The sequence below is a fragment of the Mus pahari genome, chromosome 10 (assembly GCF_900095145.1).
Source record: "Mus pahari chromosome 10, PAHARI_EIJ_v1.1, whole genome shotgun sequence".
Taxonomy (NCBI): Eukaryota; Metazoa; Chordata; class Mammalia; order Rodentia; family Muridae; genus Mus; species Mus pahari.
In genome coordinates, this window is record NC_034599.1 from 10,120,157 (window position 1) to 10,131,547 (window position 11,391).

The following is an 11,391-nucleotide window of genomic DNA, read 5'->3' on the forward strand; positions in this document are numbered from 1 at the left end:
AGAGAGAGAGAGAGAGAGAGAGAGAGAGAGAGAGAGAGAGAGAGAGAGGCCTGCTGAGGAGATGTGGATGCCAGGCATGTCTTGTCTGTTTTAATTGGACTTCTCCCCTCAGCCCTGTCTGGTGACAGGCCCAGCATAGGCTCCTTTTAATCAGCGAGACTCACTTTCCCCCACAGAGAAGAGCAGCAGTGCTGAGCCGATGGGGGAGGATGGGATTCTAATTGAAATGTGCTAATTCAGAAGGTGAATATTATTTTGAATGACATCAGCAGGTTTCTGTGGGCTGTGCCTTAGTGAGGGAGATTTTCCAAAAAGGAAGAAGCCCAGCTTCTGTTAGACTGGGGGTGATCTTCTGGCCTGTTTTCTTCTTTCTACGGGATGTGAACGGGGATGGGGGTCCTTTTCCCAGAGGGAGGGTGCACACAGTCACAGTGAGGGGGTCAGGACCCAGGAATCAGCACAGAGAACACTGGACCATGGAGAGGTCAGGGCTGCAGGCTGGGGACTCAAAATGTCTTACTCTAAAAATACCTGACACCTTTTCTCGACAAAGCACAAAGAACACATTCCATTGAAGTTAGAAGCAAAGAGTGACAACCCCCCAGAAGTGTCTGGTTTGAGCAAGGATCAAAGCTAGCTAAATGTGGACTCTGAACAATAGTGAGAAGACCCTGGGGACACGGCATGCCTGGTGTTCTGTGGTCCAGAGCAAGCAAGCTGCCCAGGACTCCCCTGCGGGCTGTGGGGAGGGCGCTGGGTCCCAGCTGCTTACTATTTGAATGAGTTTCTCCCACCTATGACCCCTACCTTCTGAGCAGTTCTGCTATTCCCCCTTCACACCTTAGTTCAGCCATTTCCACCTCCTTGCTGACATGGCTATTCTCCGCCCCTCCTCCACAGTTCAGTGCTGAGAGCCCTCTACATGTGGGCTTGTCATTTGTTCACGCCCCTGTCCCCCTCATTAGCTCCAAGGTCATCATAGCACCATTGTGCTCTATAAGACAAGTGCAGAATGGATGTTCAGAGAGTACCATTGGCCTTGAATTAAAAATGAGTGGAGCCCTTGGTCTCTCCAAGTGGGTTTGTCAGGCAAATTTCTCTGGCAGCAATTTCAAAAGCAAATGCTGGATGTTGGAAGCTCACTGAGTTATTTCATTTTAGAGAGAAGATAGATAACGTCACAGGAGTACATCAGAGAAGAACCATATGCATCCCAAAGTGGCCATCTTAGGTTCTGACCCATTTCAAAATAACCGAATTACTCTAAAACAAACAAACAAGGTGATTTTTACTTTGACATTTGTATGTGGCAGGCACTTATGTGTGAGTCCATACATACTTGTGTGCAACATGCATGTGAACTCCTAAGCTTGCAGTAGGCAATTATTCTCAGTGTTCTTCTACCGTATTCATTAAGGAAGGTCATTCAGTCAAGCCCAGAGCTCATTGATATGGGTGGTCTCGCTAGCCAACTTGCTCTGGGGATCCCCTTTGATAACTTACTGAGGCTGGAATTACAGGCCTAGCTGGCATTTATGTGAGATTCTGGGAATCAGAACTCTTGTCCTCACACTTCCTGACAAGTGCTTTAACCACTATTTATCTCCCCAGCCCTCTTATTTATTACTTTTCTTATGAGCAAGCTTTGAGGAATTGTGTTCAGATATGGGAAGAATGGCCCTTACCAGTTAGACCCTGCCAGATGTCCCCCCAGCTGGACAGTAATTCCTGTTTATGAGAATATTCACCCCTTTCTTTCTCCATCAAAACTGACAAGACACAGACCCTAAAGACTTTAAACCCAGCGGGCCTGTGGTTTGTGTCACATGCTCTTGAGGTTCAGCACCACTTCGCAAAGTAAGCAGATAGGAGATACTACATGCACACACACACACACACACACACACACACACACACACACACACACACACATGCACGCGCGAAAAGAGACAGGGTAGGGGTGGGGATCTTTTAAAGGTAAGTTTTGTATGTCACAAGTACCTGGTTTCAAACAGACATGCCACTCTCCTTATTGCTAATTGTGGATGAAGACTTTTTCCCTTGAGCAACACGGAATCAAAAGTTGGCTATGACCATTTTCCCGGTGGGTTCAAGTATGCGGCAGCATCCAGACCGCACCAGGGGCCACACTGCTTCAGAATGTGGCCTTGAGAAAAAGAGGCCTTTCCGACAGTTTTTTGGTCTCTGTTCCTTGGACACTAAGCCTCATGAGGGTGACAGATGGACAGGGACACCCACTTGTTTCTTCTGGACCACTCTTCAATGACACAAATTAAATGTTACCTCCCCTTTTTTCCAGCTGCTGTGACACCTTCATGTCCCCTTCTCCAGAGCTTCAGAGAGGAGATAGGACTTAATATTTCCTTTGTCAGGAGCAGTGCATTGGGTTTCAGAATCTGCCAGAAGATCTTGGGCTTAGTGTGAAGAAAGCAATGTGAAGGTCCCACGTCCCTTGGCCCTTTCCTACCGGCTTCCGGGTTGTTTAGAGTCCACTTGAGAAGTTCGATATCTTCCTCTAATGTCTGACCCTCGAGATGGAGTACCTGCGCTGCTCCTGTGTGGATCTGTAGCGACCGATCTCAGCAAAGCTCGTCTCAGGCTGTTGGCTGGGCTGCCCCTGTGTCCGAGAGGCAGTGACCAAGGACTTGTCTTGTATTGTCTCTGTCAGAAAAAAAAAATGCTGAATCATTTTTTCCTGGAGTATAAAGAACAACTGTGCAGGAGGATCAAACACAAACTTTGATTCCTGTCTCTCTTGGCCACTGCCTTGTCGGCCCCGCTTGTTCCTGCATCCCCGCTGCACTGCATTCTCACTGGCCCTTCACCTGGATGACACAACAACCCGATCCTCTCCCCATCTCTGCCCCGGCTCCTCTCCATCCCCACACTGTTTCCAGTCACATTACTATTCTACTGCAATCTGAAAGTGGAAACCCTTGGCCAAGGACATGTGCTCCTATCGCTCTCTGAGTCGTGCAGAATTCCAATCAGAACTTTAAGGACCCTGTACCCTCCCTGCCTCCTTAGTTTTCCTTGCCTCCCTTTCCCCTTTTCAATGAATGGTTATGTTACTAGATTTTTTTTTCTTCTTGCACTAAGATGCCCTGCATTTGGAATGCTCTCCCTTGCTTGCCCCCTGGGTAACAAATATTGGCTTTTAGATCTAGCTTTGTGGGTGTTACTGTAGGAGAATTTCCTAGTCTCAGTGCCGGGCAGGTCGTTCAGCTAAGCCTCTAGAGAACCCGGTACAGTCCCTGCACCACCTGTGGTTTTCTGTCTGATGGGTGGTTTGGGACATGCCTGCCTTGCTCACCGACATATCCCTGTGATACATCGTGGGGGAAAGAGCCAAGAGTTGTTGTGTGGAAGGTTCTAGCCTCTTTCCCCAGTCCTGCCAATTCTAAGCAGAATTGATCTTGGCTAACTTGTCATGATCTCAGTGTTTTCACCTAAAAAATGTGCATGAGGGGCCTGGGGGGGGGGCGCTCAGCTAGCTGGTAGAGTGCTTGCCTGGCATCCGTGAGCCCCTGGGCTCCATCCCTAGCACCATATGAACTAGATGTGGTAGGGTGTGACTGCAATCCCAGGACTCCAGAGGTGAAGCAGGGGAATCAGAAGTTCAAAGTCATCCTCTGTTACAAAGCAAGTTCAAGGACAGCCTAGGCTGTATAAGACCCCACCTTAATAATAAATAAAGTGAATAATAATCACCTTGTACTGAAGATTGTTGGAACCAAATGATAAATGTAGCTTGCAACAGTTTGGAAGGTGCAGGCCATTACATGGCGGTGGAATTTCATGTGTCTCTTGTTTGGGTTGGTCGTTTAGCCTGGCTCTCATATCGCCATCATGACTTCCATTCTGAATAGCCAGGGGAAGGCTGGTGCCCTTGACTTGGTTGACTCTGGCTAATAAGTGTGGGGTGGTAGGGCAGAGGGATGGCCCAGATGAAGATGGTTGAACGGAAAGGGAGCCAGGTCTTTCTTACTAAGGGAGCACCTTTGCCTCACTCCCCCATGGGAGCCCTTCGGCCTTGTGAAGGTCCTGTCTTAGGCCAGTATGAATCCACACCTGCTCTGTCCCCAGGACCAGGTATCCTTCCCACGTTCCCCATTTTCCTTCTCTTCTCCTTGGGACTGATGAGTGATGCATTCTTTAGAGCAAGGCACCAGTTCTGTGATAATCTGCTGAGCTATGGCTCTCCTGAGACTTCAGTGGCACGCAGCCAGGCTCAAGGGTGTAGAGTAAGCCATAGCAATTGCAGTGCCCTGAACTGCCTCTCAGGGTCCCTATCCTTGGACACACTGAGCCACAGCAGGCCAGATGCACGGCCAGCCATTCGTTCTCTGCATAGGAGATTTGATTAGGAGTTGGGGTTCTAGTCCCATAGGCTAATAAAGTCCAACTGACAGCTGGGAAGAGTGTTACTGAGGCCTGGGGTCTCCCAGGCTCACAGCAGCCTAGACAGAAAACATGTTCTCATAGCTGTAAAGCAAGCATCTTGTCCCTTGTTGACTAGCAATTAGAATGAGTTCCTTTTCTTAATTACTTACTGTCAATTAATTAGAGGCTGTAGAAAGAGCCAGGTCCCAGTATAGCTGAAGGGGAAGGAATCACTCAGCAGTGTGAGCACTGGGTGAGGGAATCACAGAGGCTGGGGACTGAAGATGCGGCTCAGTTAGGAACGGGCTTGTTGATCCTGCACAAACAACTGGGTTTGGATGCCCCTCACCACCTGAGGGCCAGGCATGCCAGGATGGGTGCTAGAGGATCTAAGGTTTGCTGGTCAGCCAAGGCAAGCAAACACCAAGTTCCGGAGAGACCGCGCCTTGAACAATATGGCAGAAAAAAGACTGAGGAAGTGAGCAGTTGGAGGAAAGATTTGATGTTGACTTCAGACCTCTACATACCACACACACACACACACACACACACACACACACACACACACAGAGAGAGAGAGAGAGAGAGAGAGAGAGAGACAGACAGACAGACAGACAGACACAGAGAGACAGAGACAGAGACAGAGACAGAGACAGAGACAGACGGGGGGTAGGGCTGGAGAGAGATGATTCAGTGGTCAGTGGTTAAAAGCACTTCCTACACTTGCAGAGGACAGAAGTTCAGTTCCCAGCACCCACATCAGGGAACCCCAACCACCTGTAACTTCAGCTCAAGGGGCTCCAACTCATCCAGCCTCAGCAGGAACTCACGTTTATGTGCATATACCCACACAAAGACATACACACAATTTAAAAATAATAGAAATAAAATGTAAAAGAAATCACAGAGGCTGTTTAAAACTTCTGAGCAAGCACGTCTCTCATTTGCTGAGCTGTCTCTCGCCTCACTCCATGCCCTCTGTGTCTTTCAGTCTCTCTTCTCATCTTCCTTTGGTTCACTTTGGCAAACGCAGAAGAATTTCTTCTAAGAAACAAAGATGTCCTATAGATTGGTCGGTCCTATGTAGCACTTCCTGGCACAGGGGCCAGGATGTCCAGCCAACCCTCAGGGAGCCACACCCAGCCTCTCCAGGTCTAGACTTTGTTCCATTTGATCCCAACCACATTCCTTCATCTCATTGTCTCTGGCAGAATCCAGCCCGTTTGTGTTTCCTTCTCTCTCCTGGACCCACTGCCCATGTCCTTGTGGTCATCTGTGGCTGGGGTAGACAGACACACACCATAATCCCTGCTGCTAGGACTCCACCTGTAGTGGCAGTGTAGAGAGGGAATCTGATGGGTAGCAGGGCTGTCTCAGAGAAAGGGTAAGTCCCAAGAGATTCTGGATCGTGTCAAACAGTGTCATCAAGGGCCAGTGCTCACGCCCCGGTTCATCTGGGGCATTGTTTACCAGCAAAGCCATTTGGTTGATAGGAAAGGAGCAGATATGGCGTCCCTCGGGTTGTGCCCAGGCACTTGGCTTCAGCCAGAAGTGACTCTTGTCAAAAGGAGTTTAATATTATATGCTCATTAGCCCAACACCAAGTAGGAAGCTGGTTTCCACAGAAGTTTTCAGTAGCTAAAGAGAAGGCAGGTCCGGGCACAGAAATCTCAGGTCAGAGACATAGCCTCACTGGTGTCTCAGGAACCCTTTCCAGGAACTGGCTGGGGGTGGGGGAGGGCTGTGGAAAGCAAGGAGCACTGAGTGATCAAAGCCCCGATGGAGAAAGGAATGTCCCAGCACAGACTGTACAGCTCACATTCTGATAAGAGCCGAGGGAGACACAAAAGATAATGGGGCCAGAGCCGGGAATTCAACCTCCGCCGGCCACGTTCTGACCAAAAGGAGCTGCCATGGCTCTCGGAGTGTCTTACGTAGCTGCTTTATGTGATGTGTGAACTGGTGTGCCTCTCACTCAGGGTATGGGTTCATCACCAGCAAACTCCACTGTGAACTTCACGGAGTATTCCCCATACCATGTCATGGGCTTTTGTAACCCTGAATCAGGTTCTGAGGTTCCAAGGCCTCTGGGGTACCTCTTCTCATACATCTGTGTCACTGTGGCTCAAGCGTGGCTGGTGTTAGAATCTCTCAAGGTCACAGGCAGCTGTGACTGCCTGAGGACTGGACATCTCTCTGTCATGGTGCCGGAATGTTTAAGTGCACAGAAATACTCACCAGGGGTAGAGAGACAGCTCAGTGGGGAAGAACATGCATTGATCTTGCACGCACACTGGGTACCCCATGACTACCTGCACCTCCAGTCCTGAGGGATTTGATGCCCTCTTTGGGCCTCCAAAGGTACTTACATACAGGTGCACATGTCTTCCACATATGTGTGTGCGTGTGCGTGCATGTTCGTGTGCGTGTGTGTGCATGTGCGTGTGCATGTGCACGTGTGTGCGTGTGTGCGCGCGCGTGTGTATATGTGTGTGTGTGTGTGTGTGTGTGTGTGTGTGTGTGTGTGTGTGTGTATAAAATGTGGTTTGCCCATATGCTTGTGGTCACAGTTGTGCTGACCAAATCTTCCATTTGAGCAGGACTCCAGCACATTAGCCATTCAGAAGTTCATGTTTCGACTGAATCTGAGATTCTAGCCCTTTCCTGTGTGATTGGTTGAGAAGTATTTCCTGCTCCAACCCCTCGGGGCACTCTGTCCTAGTTGCCACATTTTGAAATTTTGTCACATTTAAGTGCAATCTAATGAGCCTTCTCTTTAGAATGAGCCTTTCTCCTGTGGGCTTCATGTAAGATCAGGACGCTCAGCAGTCTTGACCCTGCCTCCTGGTGTGTGGTACCAGATTCACTCTGTGACAAGGATCTCGACTCAGAGGCTTGTTTTGAGAATTTTGAGACTGCTCACAGATAGCTGAAGTTAGACACACTATTTCACTCAATCAACTCCATGATAAGTCTTTGTATCTGGTAAAACACACAATTCTTTCTCGGTATTCTCTCTCAGCGTTGCAGTGACTGCTTTGGGAGCGTTATTCTTCCACATGGATGAGTGAAGTTCTACATTAGGATTTGTATTGGAATGGCACAGGTTGATATTTTGAGGACAAATCTTTACCACACTGATTATTCCCACAGGAGCATAGTTCATTACGATCAACTTAGTAAAACTTCAAAGAAGCTTTCTCAGTCAAAATGTTTGCAACTCTCTTGTTTCGTGTTTCAGGCATTTGATTAATTCTCCTCGTAGATACTGACTTCTAAAACCAGCATTGCAAACATTCACGGTCTTCTATAGAAAATACTAGTTCTGCAGGACTGTCTGGACAGTAGACAACCACACCCAGAAGAAATCATCAGCTCGCTCTCTCCCTCCTCTTCTGCCTCTGTTTCATTTCTGGTTTTGTATTTTTGGAGACAGAGTCTCACGTAGCCTAGGCTAACCACAAACTTGCCATGTAGCTAAGGCTGACCTTGAACTCCTGATCTTTTTGCCTCCCTTTCCAAATGCTGGTCTTGTAGGCCCGTGTCCACAGCAGTTCCTTGTTCCTAACCTAAATGGAAAAGCCACTTTAGTATCCAATGAAATGGGTTACACAGCATAGGAGTTTTTGGATGCTTTTGGTGAGGCCAAGAATTTTCAGTTTTCCTTGCTTCCATCTTTGTTGCCTTTTTAATCCACAAACAAGTGCGAAGTACTGAGCACCTGTTCAATGCCTGCATCCACCATCTCGTCGGCACCTGTTCAGTGCCTGCATCCTGCATCCTGCATCCTGCATCCACCATCTCATGGGCACCTGTACAGTGCCTGCAACCTGCATCCACCATCTCGTGGGCACATGTTCAGTGAGTACCTGCATCCTGCACCCACCATCTCGTGGGCACCTGTTCAGTGCCTGCATCCTGCATCCACCATCTCGTGGGCACTGGTTCAGTGCCTGTGTCCTGCATCCACCATCTCATGGGCGGCCCCTTTTAATCTGCTGTTTGATAAATAACTCTGATAGTTTTCTCCAAAGCTAGATATTCTGTGCATTCCTGGGGTATTAGCCTTATTTTTAAAATGTTTCCTGTGGATTTGCAAATATTTCAGATTTGTTACATAGATGTTTCTAGGTGGAGTGGCATATTCTGTCCTTGACTAGTTTAGGAATCTTATTAAACTGACTCCTAAAACAAACGGAGTGGCTTTGTCTTTGGCTATTATCTGGAACAACGTGCGTAAGACAGGATGATCTGTTCTCTGAGCACAGCCATCTTTCCTGTTAGTCTCCTTTTTTGGGGGAAAGATGTTTATGATGACCAATGCTTCCTGCTTTTTCCCCTTTTTTTATCACACTGGCCGAGTTAATATGCCACATGCCAGGTCCTCCTCTAAGCTGTTGGTTTATTAACTAGTGTTCACTTAGTCAGCATGACAGCCTTGTGGGCAGTTTCTGTACTTGAGGAGAGACGGTGAGGAGGGAGCAGGTTTCTTGTCAAGCTCACTATAGGAGCAGAGCCAAACTCGAACCCAGCCAGTCTGCATTCCAGCCGCAGATCCATGTGCTTAACGCCACACTGTAGTGAGATTTTTCTACTCACTTTCCTGACAAAATTTTGTCAGTTTACATATTTATTTAAAACTATATACTGATGTTTCATCAAACAGATAAAATGTGCTCCTATAGCCTCATTGTCCATTCTTGCTGAGCCTTAGTTTTTCATTGTTATTGTGCCACCTGTTGCTTATTTATTAATATTACTACTATTGTTGTGTATGTTTGGGGGAGGTGGGGTGGAAGGGGACAACGCTCTCTTTCACCGTTATGTGAGTTCCGGCCTCACACGTGTGTCGCTAGGCTGTGAGCAGACAGCTTTCCCATCAGAGTCAACTTGCCTAGTTTGTGCCTGCTTTTTAAATTTGTGAGTTATGCTAAAACTTTGTTCTCCTAGTCTACCCCATCTAAGTGGTAGGCGTTTGAGGCGAGGAGGAGACTGACTGGGAGATAGAGGTACCGCATCCACATACGAGCACACAGAGCCTAGTCAGCCGGGCCCCGGGACTGCATTCATCCATCCATAGTTGGAAGTTTCCACAATGCAATGTTAGCAAAACTAAAAGAGATTTTTTTTTTTTTGGTTCATTCATGTTTCTGCTGGATTTTACATTTTGATTATTTTTCAGAAGGCTATGACTTTATCTTTATTCTCTAGTTCTTTCTTTAGGATTTCTTAATTTTTTTTTTTTTTTAAATTTCCCATCAAGGGCTTGGCTAGGGGCTGTGGTCAGGCATTCGGGGTGTAGTGCTTGCCTACCATGCTATGGACCCCAAGTTCGGTTTCCAGGATGGGCAGGAGAAAAACAGCTTAGTTAAATAATGTTCAATTTTACTTTTTAATGTGCATATTTAAGGAAGGCCACACATTTCTCTGTAAATACTAATTCTACTTTAATCTAACAAACTTTTCAGCATGTAGTATCTTTTTAATTTTTAAGAATTCCTAATATGGTGTTTTTTAACCAAGGGCTGTTTCCAAAGATATCTTATAATGTCAGTTATCGCAATTAATGTAGATTAACTTTGCCCCCTCCTCATTAAATTATGTTTCATAACTACTTTTAAAATTCTCTCTGTAGGGCCAGTGAAATGGCTCAGCTAAACCTGAGTTCAGTCCCAGGACCTGCATGGCAGAAAGAGAGAACCAGCTTCCACAAGCTGTCTTCTGACTGCTGCATACACAAAATCAATCAATCAATCAATCAATCACTTCAATATGATTACTTGTACTCTTATATTTTATATTGGACACAAGGTTTTATGCTGGCTCAGGCTGACCTTGAACCCTTGACTTTCCTGCCTCAGCTTCCCAATGCTGGAATTATAGGCACGCTCCACTATGCTTGGTATGAGTACGTCCTTTTGATCAATGTTTGAGAAGCTCGTGTTAGCTTTTTTCCATTCTGGCCTGAGCGAAGCAGGCTCATGGACCAGTGACACCCAGAAATTGAGAGGTTTTTTGCATCTGGGAGGTTGTGCACAGTTGCTCCACAACTGTCATCATCGTCACAAAGTGAATATATTGAATTGTACCACAAACAATATGGATATCGTTTGGACTACCATGAGAAAAGGAGAAAGAAGGAAGGTAGGGAGGCCCATGACCTTTCAAAGAAGGCAAAAAATAAATAAATAAATAAATAAATAAATAATAAAATAAAATTAATTGGCCTGAAGGCTAAGCTCTACCATAAACAGTGTCATGCCGAGAAAATACAAATGAAAAGACTATTAAGATGCATGAAAGAGAAACGCCAAGCAGAAGGATGATGAGAAGACTCCACAGGGAACCATCCCTGCCAACCCCGCCTATCTGCTGGACAGAGAGGGAGTTGAGAGCAAAAGTATTTTCCAACATGGTTAAGCAGAAACAGAAAGAAAAGGTGAGAAAATGGGAGTCCCCTCTACCCAAGGTTTGTGCCCAAGGAGAAACAGAAGTATTGAAAGTTATTCAAACAGGAAAAAGAAGAAAGAAGGCATGGAAGGGAATGGTTACTAAAGTCTGCTTTTTTGGCGATGGCTTTACAAGAAAACTACCTAAGTATAAAGGGTTCATTAGGCCAACGAGCCTATGTTTCCAATAAGCTACCTTTGCATCCCAGGCTCAGCATGGAAAAGAATCCATCATCCCCATTATATACAACCCTGGGTGTTATCTCCAAAGGTACAATTACTGAAGTGAATGTGAGTGAGTTGGATCTTGTGACACAAGGAGACAAGGTGATTTGGGAAAGTATGCCCAAATTACCAACAATCTTGAGAACAATGGGGGCACAAATGCGGTCTTGCTGGTTTGACAGTGACGTCATACAAGTTATTCCACTCAGTACTGAAGACTACACTGTCAGGAAAACACCATCGCTAGGATCTTTCTGAACTACCAAGCAGCCTTACTAATTTATTAAATTGTAAAGGAAAATAAAACACTGCC

General features: G+C 46.5%; 1 pseudogene; it reads left to right on the top strand.

The window, feature by feature from the left end:
* Window positions 1–11,257, top strand: part of LOC110327604 — a 77,034-nt pseudogene extending 65,777 nt beyond the window's left edge.
* Window positions 11,258–11,391: the final 134 nt, after the last annotated feature.